Source organism: Delphinapterus leucas, chromosome 9, assembly GCF_059928025.1.
Source record: "Delphinapterus leucas isolate spDelLeu-1000000601 "Yukka" chromosome 9, BTC_Dleu_Yukka2, whole genome shotgun sequence".
Classification (NCBI taxonomy): domain Eukaryota; kingdom Metazoa; phylum Chordata; class Mammalia; order Artiodactyla; family Monodontidae; genus Delphinapterus; species Delphinapterus leucas.
Genome location: NC_143137.1, coordinates 96,494,382 through 96,515,683, shown reverse-complemented (window position 1 = coordinate 96,515,683; position 21,302 = coordinate 96,494,382). Strand labels below are relative to the sequence as shown.

At 44.9% G+C, this 21,302-nt stretch overlaps 1 pseudogene; it reads right to left on the bottom strand.

Moving 5' to 3' along the window:
- Nucleotides 1–1,234: 1,234 nt before the first annotated feature.
- On the bottom strand, nucleotides 1,235–21,040 carry LOC111184567 (homer protein homolog 2 pseudogene; annotated as a pseudogene).
- Between the last annotated feature and the right edge of the window lie 262 nt (nucleotides 21,041–21,302).

Below are 21,302 nucleotides of genomic sequence, written 5' to 3'. Positions count from 1 at the left end.
GAAGGGTATTACATAATGATAAAGGGGTCAGTCCAACAAGGGGCTATAACATTTATGTATGCAGTGAATGTGGAAGCACCTAAATATGTAAAGTAAATATTAACAGGCCTAAAGGGGGGAATAGACAGTAACACAATAGTTGTAGGGGACTTCAATACCCCACTTACATCCAGACAGAAAATCAATAAAGAAACATTGGTCTCAAACAACATGTTAGAGCAGATGGACTTAACAGATATTTATAGAACAATCCATCCAAAAGCAACAGAATACACATTCTTCTTAGGTGCACATGGAACATTTTACAAGATAGCTTGTATGTTAGACTGCAAAGCGAGACTTAATAGGTTTAAGAGAATTGAAATCATATAAGCATCTTTTCTGACCACAATGGTATGAAACTAGAAATTAATTACACGAAGAAAACTGGAAAATTCATAAATATGTGGAGATTAAACAACATGCTACCGAACAACCAATGGGTTGAAGAAGAAATCAAAAAATACCTTGAGACAAATGAAAACAAAAATGTAACACACCAAAATTGATGGGATGCCGCCGTAAAAACAGTTCTAAGAGGGAAGTGTTTTTTTTAAAAAATACATTTAATTAAACAAATATTAAGCACCTGCTTTGTGCCAGGCACTGTGTTATGCACCCTCACTGCATGCTGTCCACACAGCATGGTAATCTCAGAAATTAAAACCAAGAAAAGGAAAGTTGTCACAACCCTACAAACTGGGGGCGGGTGGAAGCAGGCAGAGTGCATATAGGCGATTCCCGTGCCAGAAAACACACCCACCAGAAACTTGTTTTCTTTCTCGGGACAAGTTTCTGCTAAGTGGTTGTTTTAAAGCATCTCTGTATATACTGAGAGGGAAGTTGCTGTCACCACACCCCCATACACTGAGGCTTGATGGACATTCGAATACTATGAATGCTACTCAAAAACAGGAGGTGGAAAGGGTATTTATATTTGGATTAGAAAATACTCTTTCAGTTCATATGGTTGCAACAGCCCTTCAGAAAGATATAAACATCCCTGCCCTGACTGCATAAACGTTTAAGGTAGACCTAGTTCTGGATTCCTGAGTCAGAATTGTCCAGTTGTCTGCAAACTTGCAAGGCCAGAGAAGCGAGGGGAGATTTCTGTTCTGGAGAGGAGAGGGTGGATGGCATCCCTGGTTTGGAAACACGCCAACCTGCACCTGCATTTACAGAAGCAACGCGAATGGGAGGACATCGTAGTGCTACTCTGTCTCACGCACACACTGGGGACTCAGAAATGGCCCTAGTGGTTGGCGCCCAGCATGGAGAGGCCCCTGCGGAAGTTGTGCAGGTCGTCAGTCTTCCCATCCAGCACCTCCAAGAAGCTCTTCAGCTCCACCTTCAGGTGGCGCTGTCGGTACTTACTCTTCTCAATGTCCGTCTTCAGAGAACACACGTTGTCTTCTAGGTTCTGACTGACTGCTGCCTCTAGTTTCTCAGCGATGTATTCACACTCTGACCGGAGTTGTGGAATGATTTCACTTTGTTTTTGGAGGTCTTTCAACTTCGTCTCCTTTTCTCAGAGTTCTGATTCCAGCTCCTCAACTCTTCTCTTCAACTGGATAGTCTTCTCCTTCTCTCTGTTTATCTCACTGCATTGCTCTTCCAGCTCATCAAATCTTGTTCCAGAGCTGGTCGTTCTCATCGTGGCAGAGGGAGAACTGACTCTTCCACTGCTCCACGCTGGCTGCCGAGTCCTGTAGTGCCGTGGTCAGCTGGGTGTTGCTAGGAGGGAAGTTTATAGCAATAGGTGTCTATCTCAAGAAACAAAAAATAAAAGTCTCAAACAACCTAACTTTATACCTCAAGGAACAAGAAAAAGAAGAACAAAGTTGAAAGTTTGTAGAAGGAAGGAAATAACAAAGATTAGAGTAGAAATAAGTGAAATAGAGACTAAAGAGACAGTAGAAAAGATCGATGAAACTAAGATCTGGTTCTTTGAAAAGATAAAATTGCCAAACCTTTAGCTAGACTTACCAAGATAAGCAGAATACATAAAATAAATAAATAAAATCAGAAGTGAAAGAGGAATAAACAGTTATACACCAAAAAATCGGACAACCTAGAAAAAATGGATAAATTCCTAGCAACATACAACCTACCGAGACTTAATCATGATGAAATAGAAAATCTTAACAGACTGATTACTAGTAAGGAGATTGAATCCATAATCAAAAATCTCCTAACAAACAAAAGTCCAGAACCAGATGGCTTCACTGGTGAATTCTACCAAACATTGAAAAAAGAATTGATACCAGTCCTCTTCAAACTCTTCCAAAAAACAGAAGAGGAACGAACTCTCCGAAACTCATCTTATGAGGCTAGCAATATCCTGATACCAGAACCAGCTAGGGATGCCACAAGAAAAGAAAATTCCAGGCCAATATCCTTGATGAACATAGATGCAAACATTCTTAACAAAATATTAACAAATTGAATTCAACAGTCCATTAAAATGATCATATACCCCATGGTCCAGTGGGGTTTATTCCAGGGATGCAAAGGTGGTTCAACATCTGCAAATCAATGTAATACATTAACAAAAGGAAGGGTAAAAACCATATGAGCATCTCAGTAGACTCAGAAAAAGCATTTAACAGGATTCAGCATCCATTTCCGATAAAAACTCAAAAATTGTAGGTACAATTTTTACTTTGTAGAAAATATTTTTCTTTATAGAGAAATTTTTTATAAAAAAACATAAAACTTCTTTGCTGAGACTTTCCATTTCTTCATTTTTTTCAAGAAAGTTTGTAATTGCTTATTGAAGCATTTTTATGATGGCTGCTCTAAAATTCTTGCCCCATACTGCCAACGGCCAGTTGAGCTTGGCATTGCCCTCGGTTGTCTTTTCTCATTCAAATTGTGGTTTTCCTTGTTCTTGTTATGACGAAGGATTTTCAACTGTATCCTGGATATTTTGGTTATTATGTTATGAGTCTTAATCTTATTTAATTCCTCTGTTTTTGCAGGAAGTCACCCTTTTCAGGTTTAATGTATACTTTCAGGCCTACTTTTATGGGTTAGGGTTCCAAGGTTTAGTTTTTGGAGTTCTTGCATGGCAGCGCGGCCTGCGAGGCCGGCGTGCTTCCACTGGGCCTGGGGCTCTGCATGGCACTGGCTGGAGGTGGAGAGACTCAGGGCTCCATGACGCTTTCTCCCTTAGGTGTCTGGTGGGGGAGCCCACAGCACCAGCTCTGTTGGGCCTCCCCTCTCCCATCCTTGGGCCCGAGGGCAGCCTTTCCTGTTGTCTGCCTGTTTTGTCGATGCCTAGTGGCGATTCAGATTGCAGGCCCCTGCGCCAGCCCTGGGTATGTGGGAGATAAAAAGCAATGCCGGGACATACAACATGTTATTCTCAAGTCCCGTGGCCCCAGCCTGCCTGACTTCTTCTTTCCAGCTTTCAGGATCCTTTAATGGGTGTCTGCTGGATTATGTCCAGGGAGGAGGAACTGGAAAAGGGAGTCCACGCCATCCATCCTGTTCTGGAACTGGAAGTCCATTTCCGGGAGGTTTTACCATCACAATATTTTCTCTCTAAAACAAGGAGCCATGATGGCTCCTAGATGACAGCTTGGCAGATGGCAACCCACACAAATGGCACTGGGGCTTGAGGCTGCCGGAAGGTTCCCATCATTGTGAGGGGCGGAGAGAAGGCAGGCGGAGAGGAGCTGGGAGAGGGGTGCGAGGAAGTGGTCCAGAGCATCCTGCAGCTACCCAGCCTGCTGTGACCCCGGCCCCACAGACCCCCCCAACCCCGCGTCTGCTGGGGCACGAAGCACAGCACAGTGTGGAAAGTGCAAATTATCTGGGATGGGGGGACAGAGGGATGAGGAAAAGGAAAAGGGAGACAGTGAGTGAGGACAGGAAGACAGGCTGCTTAGGGAGCCTCAGCATCCATCTAGCGTCTCCTCACGGACCTGGGGGCTGACATTGCTTGCAGGAGGCTCTTGCGATCCCCGTCCCCACCCCCCGGGCTCAGGGACCACTGCAAGCAAGAAGGGAAGGCAGAGCCGGGCCTGGGGCCAGGAGGAGCGTGTGGGGACGTGGGGTCCCCAGGTGGTGCAGGAGGAGGCCACTTTTCTCAGCTGTTCCAGTCCCAGAGATAAAAATACCAGTTCGCAAAATCAGCTGCTAATCTTGTTGCTAGGTAGAGTTCAACCCCAGAATTGCCACTTTGTGCTAAGTTTGGCTGAACAGCTTTTCCTGGGAATTAGACTCAGACACAGGCCCAGGTCTTAGAGGGGGCACAAGGAGACAGGCGCTTTGCTCATAGCCTTGCGAGGGGACAGACCAACAGACAGGGTGTGTGTCACACCCAAACTGTGGAGGGACAGTGGCCCCTTGGAGGAGTCCCCACTCCACGGGGAGTCTGAGTGGAGGCAGCACACGGGGCTGGGGGCTCCCAACGGGGAGGGGCTGGGGGCAGGGGATACTGCAGTGAGCACCCTTGGGCACCTTGGGGGCAGGGTTCCTGAGGTGCGGCCTAGAACCCAGCCCCTCCAGCTGAGGACCTGGGGGCCAGAAGCCCTAGGGGACTGTGAGCCCTGGAGGGGCAGGGGAGAGGGTTAGGAGCCAGGTGGAGGGGATAAAGCTGAGGTGCTCTGCACAGAAAGGCCTGGAAGATACATGGCCACAGCAAAAGGAGGCATCTTAATGACTGTAATTAAAATGCCAAGGCGGGTGTGCAGCGGCCAGGTGGTTGCTGAGTCCTGCTGAGGAGCTGCAAGTGCCTGAGACCAGGGGCCGCAGGCCAGCCAGGCCCCTAGGGCCTCTGAGCCAGGAGGGGGAGGGCCATGCCCTCCTGGGAGCTTACGCTCTGGTCCTTCTCCTTCCTGGCTTCATGGACCTCATGGGGACAATTGTAGGACCCTCTCTCCAGGCTGCTTTGTTCGTCTGTTGGTTTGCTGGTTTTGGCCACATTGCGTGGCCTGGCCCCCAGCAGGGAAAGTGCTGAGTCCTAGCCACTGGACCCCAGGGAGCTGCCTTCCCCAGCCTGCATTCGCACCCAGCTGCATTCTGCTTCCTCTGGGCCCCTGCTCTGCTGGGAGGCACGAAGTCAGAGACGGCTCAGGGCCCCTGGGGCCTGGTGGGGAACCCGAGCTTCCCGGGCACAGGCCCACTGGGGGCCACACAGCAGTGGCACCAACCAGACTGGCTCCCGCCCTCTGCTCCCAGCCTAGAGCCTGGGTCATACGGAGGGGGCCGGGGGTGGCCCAGGGACCCATACACAGTCTGTCAGGCACAGCCCTCACCCCGTGTCTGCCACCTTCTCCTTTCTGGACCCGGTTGTCAACAGCCTCTGCCTAGGAAGACCACTAAGGTTGCCTCTCCAGGGCCCCTGGAAGGATGCTGACACCCGTGCCCCTCCAAGTGCAGGAAGGGCTCCCTAAAATGTGACATTGCAGAGGAGAAAGAATCCTGGGCCTGGGCCACGTGTTTGATTTAGAACACAGCCCTGGCAGTGCAAGAGTCTGGCCGGCAGCCACTGGAGGCCACGGGAGGGCAGCATGTTTTCTCTCCTAGAAGCAGGAGGCGGGGCTGCCAGTCCTGTCCCCCTCCTAAGGGGCAACCAGCTGTTCTTTTTGTTTGTTTGTTTTAATAACAGCTTTATTGAGGTATAATTCACATAGCATAAAATTCACCCTTTTAAAGTGTACGATTCAGTGGTTGTTAATGTATTCACAGAGTTATGCAACAATCACCACTATCTAAATGTAGACTATTTTCATCATCCCAGAGAGAAACCTCCTACCCATTAGCAGTCACTACTAATCCCACCCCCCCATCCCCAGGCCTAATCACCCACTAATCTGTCTCTATGAATTTGCCTGTTTCATAGGATGAAGTTGGACCCCTACCTCACACCATACACAAAAATTAACTCAAAATGGATTAACAACCCAAATATAAGAGTTAAAAGCATAACACTCTTGGAAGAAAAAACATAAATCTTCAGAACTTTGGATTTTATATTGGCTTCTTAAATATTACTCCAAAAGCACCACCAACCAAAGAAAATTAGATAAAGTGGACTTCATTAAAATTAAAGTGGTTATTTTTTTTTTTTTGCGGTACGTGGGCCTCTCACTGTTGTGGCCTCTCCCGTTGCGGAGCACAGGCTCCGGATGCGCAGGCTCAGCAGCCATGGCTCACGGGCCTAGCGCTCCGCAGCATGTGGGATCTTCCCAGACTGGGGCACGAACCCGTGTCCCCTGCATCGGCAGGCGGACTCTCAACCACTGCGCCACCAGGGAAGCCTGAAAATAAGGTTTTAATATCCAGAATGTAGAAAGAACTCCTACAACTCAACAACAAAAAGACAAATCAACTAAAATATGGGCAAAGGACTTCAATAGACATTTCTTCAAAATAAATATACAAATAATCAATAAACAGATGAAAAGATCCTCCATGTTGATACTCAATAGGGAAGTGCAAAAACTACAATGAGATACACTTCACCCATACTAGGATGGTTATAATGTTTTTTAGAAAGGCAAATAACAAGTGTTGGTGAGCATGTGGAGAAATTAGAACACTTGCATATTCCTGGTGGGAACGTAAAATGGTGCAGGTTCTGTAGAAAACAATTTGGTGGTTCCTTAGAAACTTAAACATAGGATTACCATATGACCAAGCAATTCCACTCCTAGATATATGCCCAACTGAACTGAAAACAGGGACTCAAACAGATACTTGTGCACCATTGTTCACTGCAGCATTACTCACAATAGCCAAAAGGTGGAAAGAACAGAAATGTCCATCCACTGATGATTGGATAAACAAAATGTAGTATATCCATACAACGAAATAAAAATGAATGAATTTCTGATATAGCAGTTCACCCTTATCCATGGTTTCACTTTCCAAGGTTTCAGTTACCCATGGTCAACTGTGATCCAAAAATACTAAATGAAAAAATTTTAGACAATTCATAAGTCTTAAATTTCTGCCATTCTGTGTAGTGTGATGAAATCTTGTGCCATTCTGCCCGAGATCCCCAATCACTGACATTGTCTGCTCCTGACATTCAACCACTGACATCATCATGGCTCGATGTTCCAGGATCACTCTAGTCAGATGATCCTCCTTCTCACATATGGTCAGAAGGTCAATAGTAGCCTGATGCTACATCACAATGCCTACTTCGTTCACCTCATTTCATCTCAGCATGTAGGCATTTTCTCATGTCACATCATCACAAGAAGAAGAAGAGTTACTACAGTACGATAAAAATATTTTGAGAGACCACAGTGACATACTTTTTATTACAGTATACTGTTATAATTATTTGACTGTATTATTGTTGTCAATCTCTTATTGTGCCTAATTTATAAATTAAACTTGATCATGGGTATGTCTGTATAGGAAAAAACACAATATACATAGTGTTCAGTACTATCTACAGTTTCGGGCATCCACTGGGGGGCTTGGAATGTTTCCCCTGTGGATAAGGAGGGACTACTGTACATGCCACACCATGAATGAAACTTGAAAACGCTATGCTATGGGAAATAAGCCAGATGAAAAAAATGGCAAATTGTGTGTGATTCCATTTATCTGAAATATCTAGAATAGGCAAATTCATAGAGCTAGAAAGTAGATTAGAGGTTACCAGCAGCTGGATGGTGGTGGGATGGGGTGTTACTGCTTAATGGCTACAGAGTTTCTGTTTGGAGTGATGAAAAAGTTTGGAAAGCGATAGTAGTGATGGTTGCACGTAGTGAATGTACTTAAATCTCACTGAACTGTACACTTAAAAATGGTTGAAGTGGTAACTTTTATATTACATATATATTACAATAAAAACAACTTAAACTTTTTTTCTATGTATTTCGGTTCCAGGGGATAAACAGATTGCCTGGACAAGTTAGTTTGCCTCTCTAAGCCTCAGTTTCCTCATCTGCAAAACGGGACCGGATGTAATACCTACCCTATGAGGTTGCTGTAAAAATCAAATGACATAACACATGTAAGTACATAGCACCAAGTTTGGCACGTGATAAGGGCTCCTTAGGGGGGGAGCGGTCATCATTTGTGTGTGTGTGTGTGTGTGTGTGTGTGTGTGTGTGTGTGCGAGAGAGACAGAGAGAGAGAGAAACCTGTTCAGTTTCCAGTTTGATGCCATCCCTTCCTCGAGTTACTACTTCCAGCTGTGGTGGAGGACTTGACTGGACCACTGCCCTCACTGAGAACAAGTAGAAAATCCAGATGAAAAAATTGGTTTGAAGGCATCAGACAGCTGCAGACAACCATGAATTGAAGAGCCAAGTTTCCAAAGAAAAGAGAATTGGAGAGATGTGAGCTCGTATTCTGCACACCACTTACATCTCCAGGTGTGAACCAGTTCTTGGCTTAGAGTGGCTAGGAATCTGAGCATGGGGCTACTACAGCTGAGAGGCAGGGAAGCCAGCAGAGTTCTCAGCAAGTTCCTGGAGAAGCAGAGAAAATTTTAATTATAGCGCTGACAAAATAGCCAGCACTCAAGAGGCTGGAAGCCCCAAACTCAGATGTTGCCCCTGAAGCACTTGCCTATATATTTAATGCACATGATGAGAGACTAAGAAGCTAAGAGTGGAATTTTCAACAATCTAATGGTTATGAAGAGACAAAAATTGGAATTTAGGATCTGGGTTGGGGCCTGGGGAGGGCTCCACCCTAGGAATGGCCATGAACCAAAGATAGAAGGAGGCATAAAGACTGAAATCCTGCCTCCTGTTACTTTGGATTAAGATAGTCTGCCCACATTCTAGCTGCCTCCAGAGGATAAGATGAACACTCTATGGAGAAAGGTAAAAGAACCCAGAACCTCAATCAATTGTCATGGACTGTGTCCAACATTCAATTATAAATTATAGACATACCAAGGAAACCTCAGATGACTCAGATCTTGGAGTTATCAGACAAACTTTAAAATAACTTTTTAATATTTTAAAGAAAATAGATGATTAGATGAAGAATTTCACTAGAGGAAAAAAGTAAATATATATATACATTTTAGAGCTGAAAACACAATAATTGATATTTACAGTACAATCCATGTGTTTATGATAGGACACGAGAGAATAGAGGATTAATGAAAGTTGACTGATAGGATTAGTAGAAGATAGGACAGTAGAAAATATCAAGGCTGATGCACAAAGATGGAAAATACAGAAAATAATGCAAGAGATACATGGAACCTGTTGAAAAGTTCTAAAATGTGTACACCGGAGTCCTAGAAAGAGAAAGATATTGGAGCAGAAGAAATATTAGTGGACATAATGGCTGATAATTTAAAAAAATAAATGAATGCTATCAGTCCACAGATTCAAGATACTCAATGAACCCCCAAGCAGGATAAATACAATGGAACCAGAGTAAAAATAAACAACCATAAAGTAACTTCAAAGGAGTAACAATCAGACATAGCAGAGTTTTCAACACAAATGAATAATCAGAAGGCATTAAATAACATTTTTAAGTGCTGGAAAAAATAACTACCAACCTAGAATACTATAGAATTTGGTAGGAAAAATATTCTTCAAAAGTGAGGGTGAAATGAAGACATTTTAGGAAAAATAAAAACTTAAAAATGAGAGTCTTCATTGGCAGAATATCTACACTTAAAAAAAAAAAGTACAGGGAGTTCTTTGGGCAAAAAGATAATCCCAGATAAAAAGATGGAAACTGAGGAAGGAATAAAGAGTAATGGATGGAAAGCGTAAATCTAAATGAATAGTGACTCTATAAAACAACAACAATAAGGCCTTCTGAGGTTCAAAATGTACATAAACCCATGGGGGTACAAGTTAACAATTCTGATAGTACTATAATAAGCAAATAGATGGTGGATGGTGGTAAAAAAGGAAAGAGAAAAAATTTTTAAATAGAAATAAGTATACCTTGAGCCCTTCGTTTGTGCTGTGCCAAAGACAAAAAGGGGAAACACAATGTAGCTCTTCCCATATGATTGCACTCTGCTATGTATTTTGCTTTTGTATTTGATCTTCCCTTTCTGCATTTAGTATTCCCTACTCAACCTACTGAGTTAATTTGTACTCCTCTAAAAAAGGAAGGAAGGAAGGAAGGAAGGAAGAAAGAAAAAGAAAGAAAGAAAGGAAGAAAGAAAAAGAAAGAAAGAAAGGAAGAAAGAAAAAGAAAGAAAGAAAAGAAAAAGAAACCTATTCTCTACCCCAAAGCTTGGCTCTTATCATGGAAAGCCAGGCTTTCAATAATATTGCTTCAGCTAAAGTTTATAAATTAATTCAGGTAGTAATGTATTTCTTGGTTCTCCACTATAATTACCTTTTCCATGAAGCAGTGAATATCACTGAATAAATGAGAGAAGGTCCCAGGCAACAAAAATTTTAGGGAAAGAAAAAGACTATGTAAATATGTAAAAATAAAATGCATGACAATAAAAACAAAAGAACTAGGAAGGTTGGAAATGGAAATAGAGAGTTTTAAGGTCTGGGAAGAGGTTAAAAAAAAGAGTGCTAATTTATGGTAGACCCTAATACCCTAATAAGTAAAGGATGCATATTGTCATCAAGGGTAACCACAAAAAGAATAATAAAGGCATGTAAATAGTAAATAGTAAAATAATAGTAAAGGAATGTTTACAACACAGGGAATATAGTCAATATTTTATAATTACTATAAATGAAGTATAACCTTTAATAAGCGTGAATCACTATGTTGTACACCTGAAACTTAAATAATACTGTACATCAACTATACCTTGATACATTTTTTTTTTAAAGTAAAGGGATGCGTAATTAACAGGCTAATAGATGGGAGACTGGAATAATAAAAAAAAAATCCAAAAAAAAAAAAGAGGCAAGAAAGGAGAGGATTGAAAGAATATAAAACAGGTGGGATAAATAGAAAACAAGGATTCACATAGTAGGTATAAACTCAAATATATCAGGAAGTACATTAAAGGTAAAGGGACTAATTACTCCAGGATAAATACTAAGACAGACTGGATCAAAACAAATTAAACTGGTAACTGCCTGATCGGGTGCCGCCTAGACTCGGAAAGGGCCGCAGAGAGAAGTCTGACGCGGCCTCCAGCCCCCGGGAACTCAGAATCCAGCTGGAAATGGAGCTCCTGGTGAAACAGGAGCTGGAGGACTTGTACCATCAGCATCATCACTCACTGCAAAGCGACAGTAATTACCCAGGGTGGCCTTAGTCAAGGATAGACAAATAGACCAATGGGGGCTTCCCTGGTGGCACAGCGGTTGAGAATCTGCCTGCTAATGCAGGGGACACGGGTTCGAGCCCTGGTCTGGGAGGATCCCGCATGCCGTGGAGCAACTAGGCCCGTGAGCCACAACTACTGAGCCTGCGCGTCTGGAGCCTGTGCTCCACAACAAGAGAGGCCGCGATAGTGAGAGGCCCGCGCACCGCGATGAAGAGTGGCCCCCGCTTGCCACAACTAGGGAAAACCCTCGCACAGAAACGAAGACCCAACACAGCAAAAATAAATAAATTAATTAATAAACTCCTACCCCCAACATCTTCCTAAAAAAAAAAAAATAGACCAATGGAACTGAACTGAGTCCAGAAACAGGCCCACACATGTATGACAACATTAACACTTGCTTATAAATTGGGGGAAGAAGAGTCTTTTCCAGAATTACTGCTGGGTGAATTGAATGCACGTATGGAAAAAAATCTTGATGTTTACTTTGTATTACACACACACACACACGACACACGTGCACATGCACATACACACTCTTAATTCATAAGGATTGTAGAACTAATTCAGAGGGAGAAACGATAAAGTTGTAGGAAAAAGACCTAGGAGAATATCTTTATGACCTTGGGGGTAGGCAATAACTTCTTAAATAGGATATAAAAAGCATAATGCCATGGAGGAAAAAATTGATACGTTTAATCACACTGAAATTAAGAGCTTACATTTATCAAAAGATACTATTAATAATGTGCGAGAAGGTGAAAAGCCAAGCCACAGAGTGGCAAAAGATATTTCCAATGCATATATCTGACAAAGGATTCTGATCCAGAATATTCAAGAATTTCTACAAATCAGTAAGAAAAAGACAAGCAACCCATAGAAAAATTGGGGAAAACATGAACTGCACTTCACAAAAAGGGATATCCAAATGGCCCAAAAACATATGAGAAGGTGCTCACCCTCAGGTTATCAGGGAAATGAAAGTTAAGATCACAGTGTCACACGCACCCACCTGAACGGCCCCAAATCTTACAACACCAGTTCTTACTAGCTAGACTGTAGAGCAGCCAAAATTCGTATATTGTGTTGGTGGGAATGTAACTTGGTACAACCACTGTGGGAAGAATTGGCAGTGTCCATTAAAGGTGAGCATACTCAACCCCAATGACCCAGAAATTCACTCCTAGGTATTTGCCAAAAGAAATGCACACACGTTCACCGAGACATGAGCAAGGATGTTCACAGCAGCATAATGGATGCAGGAACAGTGGTATAGTTGCATGGTTGGAGATAGTGTGGCAATGAAAATGTTGCTAGTCCTAGACACAGAAACATGTTTGGACATCACATGGTATTGAGGGGGAAAACCTGGACACAAATGAGAAAATGCTTCACAGCTGCAATTGTTGAAACCTCACAAACAGTCCATACTAATCTGTGTTGGCAAAGGTTGCTATAGCGGCTGTCACAGTGGGGGTGGGGTCGTAACTGGGAGAGGATAGGAAGCATGCAGCCATTGTTTTGTTTCCTAACCTGGGTGCTGGGTGAAGGTGGAAGTTTTTTGTGGGTACATACTTGTGATTTGTGCACTTTTCTGTATATATGTGATACCTCAATAAGAATAATTATTTAAAATAATTATCTTTCTTGAACTTTGACCCATTCTGTTGCCCTCTCTTCCTCCTTTTTGCCCCAATGAAGATGCTTCTTATTTAAATGTTTTTTAAAAATAATCTCGAATTTACAGAAAAGTTGCAAAATAGTACAAAGAGCACCTATATGCTCTTCAACCAAATGCCCCAATTGTTAACACTTCACTGCATTTGCCTTATAAATCTGTTTCTCTATGTATTTTTTCTGACTCATGTGATAATAAGCCATAGGCATGATTCTTCATTATCCCTCCACGCCCCTGTGCAAAACAAGAGTCCTCTCCTACATCAACCCAGTACAACTGTTGAAATCAGGAAATTATTCTTGCTCCAATATCACCATCTAATCCCATGCAAATGTTGCCTGTGGCCTTAATAATGTCCTTTATAGGCTCAGCATTCAGCCCAGGACCCCGAGTTGCATTTAGCTGTTGTGTGTGTTCAGTTTCTTTCTGCCTAGAGCAGTTCTCCAGTCTTTCCTTCCTTTTGGGCCTTGAAATTTTTGAAGAGTTCAGGTCTGCTGCTTTGTAGAATGTCTCGTTTGTTTTACTTCCCCTGTGTTCCTCATAAATGATGCAGAGGTAATGTTGCAATGTCGATTTGTTCCACTCTGGTGATGCTCACTTCTGTTGTGTGGGTAAGATTGTGTCTGCCAGGTTTCTCCACCTGTGCTCTTCATTCCTTCCTGTAGATCTGAGTTTCCACCTGGTGTCATTTACCTTAACTGTAGTGTGTGTCTTGTGTCAGTGGACTCTCTTAGTTTTGTTTATGTGAATTTATTTCAACCTTTTATTGTTTAAGGACATTTTTACTGGATAAGAATTTGGGGGGGGTTGATAGCTTTTTTCTTACAGCACTTTGATGATGTCATTTCATTGTTGTCTGGCTTCCATTGTTTCTGGTGAGAAGTCTGTTATAATTCTTATAATCGTTCCCATGTAAGCAACGTGTCTTTTTTCTCTGACTGCTTTCAGAATTCTCTTTGGTTTTCAGAACTTTGTCTGTCTGAGTGTGGTTCTTATTATATTTATCCTGATTGGGGTTTGTTGAGATTATTGGATATGTAAATTGATGTTTTTCATCAAATTTGGGAAGTTTTTGACCATTGTGTTTTCATTCATTCTGCCTCAATTTCACACTCTTTCCTTTGAGACTCCAATTATACGTGTGTGGGATCATTTTATATTGTTCCACAAGTCTCTGAGGCACTATTCATTTTCCTTCAGCCTTTTTACTCTCTAATCTTCAGATTAGATCATTTCCATTGATCTATCTTTATATACACTTGGGGACTGAAATTTCCAATCCATTCACTGATTAAGACCATATCTTTCTTTAATTCTTTGAACACAGTTATAATAGCTGCCTTAAAGTCTCTAAGTTCAACATCTGGGTCATTTTGTGTCCAGTTTTTCAGCTTTTGTAGATTGCTTTTTTCTTTCCTGGGGATCATATTTCCTGTTCCTTTGTATACATAGTGATTATTTTTTAATTGACTGTTGGACATTATGACTAATATGTTGTAAAACTCAACATTCTGTTAATTTCCTCTGAAGAATTTTGACTCCTGCTTTGTAGGCAGTTCAGTCACTGGCTAATGACCTTGGTTTTGTGCTTTGTTGTTGCAGATCCTGGAAAATCCAAGGTGTTTCCCAAGGCCCTCTAATTTAGCATGACCCGATCCTGCCCAGCCTATATGCACAGACTGGCTCTTGGCCAAGGACTTGCAGGTCCCCACGTGGAGTTCTGGGGACCTGCACACAGCTCCCTCTTCTCCGGCATCCTGTCCCACATACTCCCACTGCTTCTCTGCCCGATCTGGTCTTTACCTCAGCAGGTCCATGTGACCTCTGTGCCACAGAGCTGAGTGATTGTAAGTTGTCCTTCTCTCAGGGATTCAAGTCTGGCCTGTCTGTCACCTATGGCCTGCAAACAGTTGTCTTACACATTTCATCCAGTTTTATGGTTATCTCTGGTGGAAAGGTTATTCTGGTCCCAGCTCATCCACAGTGTCTAGACATGGAAGTCACAAGTAAGCTTTTTGATGGAGAAGGTGGCACTTATCTCCACCCCCTGCCCCCACACCCTCCTTGAGACATTGTGCCCCAGCCACTGGACCCACCCCCAGTGTTCTCTGTCCAGGCAGCCTGGACACTTCTCAACTCTGGCTTCCAGGACTCTTTCCTCTCCTAGTTCTCTCACCCTCAGCTTTCTCCATCTGATCTCTTTGATCAGCCCTTCCTCAGACCGTCTGCTCAATGCAGGCTTCCCCCAGAGACCCATAATTGGTCTTTTACTCTCTTCCTGGTGACGTTCACTATGGCTCCCACCCTCCTCCTTCTGATGATTCCCTGGTCTGTACCTTCAGTTTCCATCTTTGCTCTGGCCTGCAGGTCCATCTTCACCTGATGCTGCAGGTGGTGGTGCCAGGAGGCCCTGAGTGGAACTTAATGCCTTTACCCCAAAGCTGCTCCTCTCTCGTGTCTTCCCCCAACCCTGCCCCCTCAGCAGGAGTGGTCATGCAGCCCTGCCCCCACCCCCACCCCTACTCACTTCTCCCTTGCAATGGCTGCCAAGTCCTGATTCCAGATGGGTACCTTCTAGCCCCCTGCCAATAATGGTAGCTATTATTAATATTGTTAACATTAATACCATGAAGAAGGTGAGATGTGCAGTTTCCACAGTGTGGCCCCTAGCAGCTTCTCTTGGGAGTTGAGAGAAAGGGGAAGCTGAGGAGGGTTCAGGAGACCCTGGGTCCTAGGGTAGGACCGGAATCAACATGGCCCCCCTGCAGAACCCTGGGCAGAAAGCCCTGGGCACCAGCCACTTCGATAGAGACTCAGCCAGGTAGGAGCAAGGGAGCTGCGGTGGTTTGAGGGGCAACCTGCCTGGGAACCGACCGCAGTCGGGGCTGCTTTGGAGCCTGTGCACACTGACTGCTATGAGGGTCCAGGCCCACCAGCCAGTCTGCCGAGACCCCAGCTGAGGTCCTGCCCTCCAGCCGTATGGAGAGGGTTTCTGTAGTCACCTTCCTGAAGGAGAAGGAGCCTCCTCCTCTTGTGACTGTCCTATATGAGAGCCCTCAAACCCTAGTGGCCTGCCAGGCTTGGGGGGATGCCGTGCAGGAGGGTCAGGGACCGGGGAAGGGGCAGGAGGGCTGTGTCCATGGTGTGAAGCTTCTGATCCACCAGGAAGGCCAGGTGCAGGCAGCAGCTGGTGGAGGCCAAGGCACCCTGGGCTGGGGCCTGGGCAGGAGTGAGCCCAGTACACTCTGCTGGCCTCCTGGCAGAGTCTACCCGCCCCCTCTTCCACCCACTGTCCTCAGGACCCCTGGGTGGAGGGAGCCCAGAAACCGGGGAGACCCCCACGTGATGACTGCCAGAGCAGGAGACCCTGCACACGGGGGTGGGGGGCACCTCAGAAGAGGGCCGGGGGGAGTCCTGGCAGGATGAGGGAACGTGGCCCTCTGGGGAGAGTTTAAAGTGTTACCTCCCCTCCGCTACCTGAGATCCACGTTTCCGGGGTGTGCGAGGAGGCAGCACGCTCAGAGGTAGGCGTTGCTTCCCTGGGGCTAAGGCCTGTGATCTTAAAGTTCTGTTTCCATCATTTGGACCCTTTCCAGGCGGCGCTGCACGACCGGCTGGATCACTTGCCCCTACGCCTTGGGAGGGCTGGGCTGTCCCCAACCCTTACCGCTGTCGACCCTACAGCTCAGAGCCCAGTGTCCTCATTCGCAAAGAGGTGACCATGTGCCCGCATACGGAGGGCCATGGCTACACTAGCACTTGAGTCACCCTGGCTGTTGGCCGCCTGGCCGTGGCCTGACACCTCTGAGGGAGCGCATGCCTGCAGTGTCCCATAATTACGGTGGCTGTGTGCAAACTGCATTATATTTGGCTCCCCCCACGCACGAGGCTCTCGTCTCCACGGAGCTCTCCCTCCCCACGTGTCACGTGGCCCGGCATCTCCATCCCCTCCTCCGCGTATCTGCCAGGCCAGTCCCAGTGGGGGGTGATTTGGGTTGCTTCCAGTTTTCTGGGTTATAAATAGCACTGCTATGCATGTCTTTATTACAAATCCTTCTTTCCTCCCAAACCCTGAATAACCGGTGCCCCGCGAGCGCATCCTTCCAAACCCTCCTTGCTTCCCGGCACGTCCCACCTGCGCCACGTAGACCCTCGCTATGGACGGTCGCCTGGCAAGTGGACAAAAAGGCACCAGGGGCAGGAATGCAGCCCCTTCCAGGTTCATGGGCATAAACAAACCAAACAAAAACTAAAGGAAGGAGCACCCAGTATTTCCTGATGTTTTAGTCCTTTAAATTTAGAACAAGCTCCTCGTGCACCTGGGCAGAGGCTGTCAGGTGCCCTGGGCCCTGGTCATTTCCTGGTCAGGGCTGTTGGGTTTGTTTACTTACCTTTTTTTTTTTTTTTTTCATATTCTCATTGACTTTTAAAAATAGTACAAATATAATAAGTGAAAACATTCTTATTGTGCAAAGTTCACCATGGTTTTTGCATTTCTTCTATGGTATTTTTTTTTTGAGTCTCTATGAGTCATTTGTATTTTCGTAGAAAATTTTCCATTTCAACTACGTTTTTCCAATTTATTGGTGAAGTTCTGTGCATAGTGTTCTTTTGTAACCTTTATCTCTTTATTTCATTTTTGTCCCCCATTTTAACCTTTTTGGACTTATTTTTGTTATTGACCAGACATCAAAAATTTGTCTATTTTACTATGAAAAATTTTTTCAAACACCCAGCTTTTGGTATTACTGGTTAGTTTTACTACTGGTTGTTTTTTATTTCACTAGTTTCTGTTTGGCATTATCAAACTCCTCCCTTTACCTTTCTTGATGTTGTCATTCTTTTCCAGTGTCTTCGGCTGTAAATCTTAGTTTATTCTCAATCTCGCTTGTTTTCTAGTAAGTCAAGCTGGCTTATCTCCCCTGAACACTGCTTGGCTGCATCTCACAGCGTGTGAGGCATGGTGGTCACTTGTGTCCGTTTATAAGTTTCATTTTTGTAGTTTCTGTAGTTTCTAATTTAAATTTCCTGCTGAGTGGATGTAATTGGCTTCCTGTAGTTATTTATTTTTAATGTTATTGCGCTGTTGTCACTGATTCCTGCTCTTGTAGAAATTTTTGAGACCCTCCTTTGTCTGCTACTTGGCCAATCGCTGGGACTGTTCCATGTGACTAGAAGAACATGGTTCTCCACACGTGATACCAACATTTTGTGTAATTTTATGGTTACCAAAGAGGAAAGTGGGGAGAGATAAATTACGAGTTTGGGATTAACATAAACACACTATTGTATATATATATCAGGTAACCAACAAGGACCTATACTGTATAGCACAGAGAACTATGCTCAATATTTTGTAATAAGCTATAAGGGAAAAAAATCTGAAAAAATACATACATACATATACATATATACATATCTGTGTATATATATATATATATATATATAACTAAATCACTTTGCTGTACACCTGAAACTAACACAATATTGTAAATCAACTATACTTCAATAAAAATAATCAATCAATACTATTATAAAGCTAAAAAAATTTTAGGGGTAATTTACATACATAATGACATGTCACGCATGTAAATTACATTCACATAAAAATGCACTGATTTTAAGTGTACAGTTTGCTACATTTTTGACAGTGTATACACTTGTGTAATCACAAAGAAATACAGACCAGTTCTACCACCCCAGGGACTTCCCTCGGGCTGCTGGGAGTCAATCCCCACATTGCCTGAGCAGTGCAGCTGCTTTTCTGATTTTTATAACCATGGATTAGTTCTAGAATTTTGTAGAAATTGTATCCTGCAGTATGTGTTCTTTGTGTCTGGCTTCTTTTGTTCAACTTTAGTTCCAAGAGATTCACCCATGTTGTCAAGTGTATCAGTAGTTGTTCTTATTTACATACACTGATTTGTTTACCCTGCCCTCCCGTGTGTGGACATTTACGTTGCTTCCAGTTTCAGCTACTATGAATAGAGCTGCTATAAACATTGCTGTACAAATTCCGTTGTTTTTCTTCTGACATACAATTTTTTTCTTTTGCGTAAATACCTGAGTGGAATTAGTGGGTCACAGGGAAGGTATTTGTTTAGCTTTGTAAGAAATGGCCGAACAGCTCTCCAAAGTGGCCGTCTCTAATTTCTGCCCATTTTCCTTTATAGTGCTTTGCGTCTGTTAACAATAGCAAATCCTAACAGCTATTAGGTATTAGCTCCTGTCACAAAGCAGAGACTCCCAATTGGGATCAGAATTAGATCCCCGAGCTGGTGTGCACTCAGGCCCTTGCTCTTCCTGTAGCAGTGGGCCCTGCAGACATCGGCTCCTTAGGACTGACACCTGGAGAACTGGTGAGCTATGCTCACGGGTAAGGTGGCAGGGACCACCGCTTGTCCCCCTCCAAGATGCCTTCTCCCCTCTTCTTCAGTGACGGATCCCCACATTTTAGCTGGGTCAAGACCTTTTCCCCGGCATCCTTTGCAGCTAAGTGAAGTCATGTGATAGATTCTGGCCAACGGGTCATCATGGGGAGGGTCATGTGGCCAAAGCTGACAAGGGCACTCTGTCCATCCTCCCTTTTGCTATCTGGCCACTAGGAACACGGATTTGATGGTTGGGTCTCCATGTTGGGGTCCCGGGAAGAGGGCCTGCCCCTAGTGGTGGAGCAGAGCTGTAGGCAGCTGGGTCCCTGAAGGCTACATGGAGCCGAGCAGCCATGACCGTGACCACCAGGGGTGCCACCTCTGGGTGCCTGGGGAGAAGGGAACAAACGTCTGTTTCAGGGCAGCCCCTAGCTGTTGTACACAGGTCCTCTGTATTGGTGCTGGGGATCCCAGGCCTGCAGCCACTTCAGCATACGCTTCAAGCATGTTGGTGGAGGGTGGGCAGGTGAGCACAGGAGGGACCTGAGTGCAGGGTCTCCTGACTCATGTCAGGAGGCAGTTTCCATATGACAAGTCCCTGTGTCCGTGGCGAGGGAGATACAAGCTGGGAATGGCTCCCTGGCCCCTCCTGGCCATGTGGGACCCTGGTGTCATGCTGCCTGCCCTGCTGGCCTGAGCAGCCCTGGTTGATGGAGACGCCTGTGTGAGCATGTGGGAGGGAGCATCGGCCAGCCAGAGGCCTGGGGTTGGCTCAGCAGGGGTCCCTGCACCCTGAATGTGAATCTCCCAGACAGACCGTGCTGTCTACCTTGTGCTTGGATGTCTGGAGAGAAAGGAGGAGGCCTGGAGGGTTTGCACCCTCATGTCCGTGGGCTGAGCCCTTGGACAGGCCAGGGGACACTGCCCGTGTCCTACTGGTTAGCTTTATTACTCTGTTTGTTAGTCATTCAGGTGGCTCAGACTCCCTTGGAGGACTCAGGTACCAAGCAGAATGTACAGATGAAAAAATGACAGATGCGGTGGTGCCTTTGCAGGCACTGTCTCCTCCGTCCTCTTCATTCCTTAAACACACCAGCTGGTTCTGGCCACAGGGCCGTTGCATGGCTGTTTTTTCTGCCTGAGATGCCCTTTCCCCCTATCCTAGTGTCTCTCTGCCATTCAGATGTCAGCTTAAATGATGTCACCTCCTCAGAGAGGACTTTCCTGGGCACCCACTCTGAAGTTGTCACCCTGTCACCCTCTTTGCTTTAAATCTGGGTAGAGCAAATATCACTACCCGATGTTTTCTTGTTTGTTCCTTGTTGGTATCGGGTGTAAGCCCTGTGAAGGTGGCAACCGTGCCCATCTTGTTCCCTGGTGTGACACAGTGCCTGGGCAGAGCTGGACACAGTCGGCACACACTCACTTCATGCACGAGGCCAGTAGTCACCCTTGAGCAGAGCGTAGTGATTGAGGGCACCAACTATAAAGTCAGGCGACTTTGGAAGCCAGTACTGATTTTTGCCATAGATTAGCTGTGTGATCTGAGCCCAGTTACAGATCTGTGCCTTGGTTTCCTCATTTGTGAAAGGAGGCTAATGATGGTCCCTATCTTGCAAGGTTGCCGTAAGTTTATATGAAGTGGTGGGTGTTGGACCTTTAGAAGAGTTTCCATAGTGTAGTGGGTACATTGTAACTTGTAGCTATGGCCTTCATCACCACCATCACCACCACAATCACCACCACCATCGCCATAATCACCACCACACCACCATCACCATCACTACCATCACCATCATCACCATCATTACCACCACCATCACCATCACCACCATCATTACTACCATCACCATCATCACCACCACCATCACCACCATCATTACCACCATCACCACCACCATCACCACCACCATCACCACCATCATCACCATCACCATCACCACCATCATTACCACCATCACCACCACCATCGCCATAATCACCACCACCATCATTACTACCATCACCATCA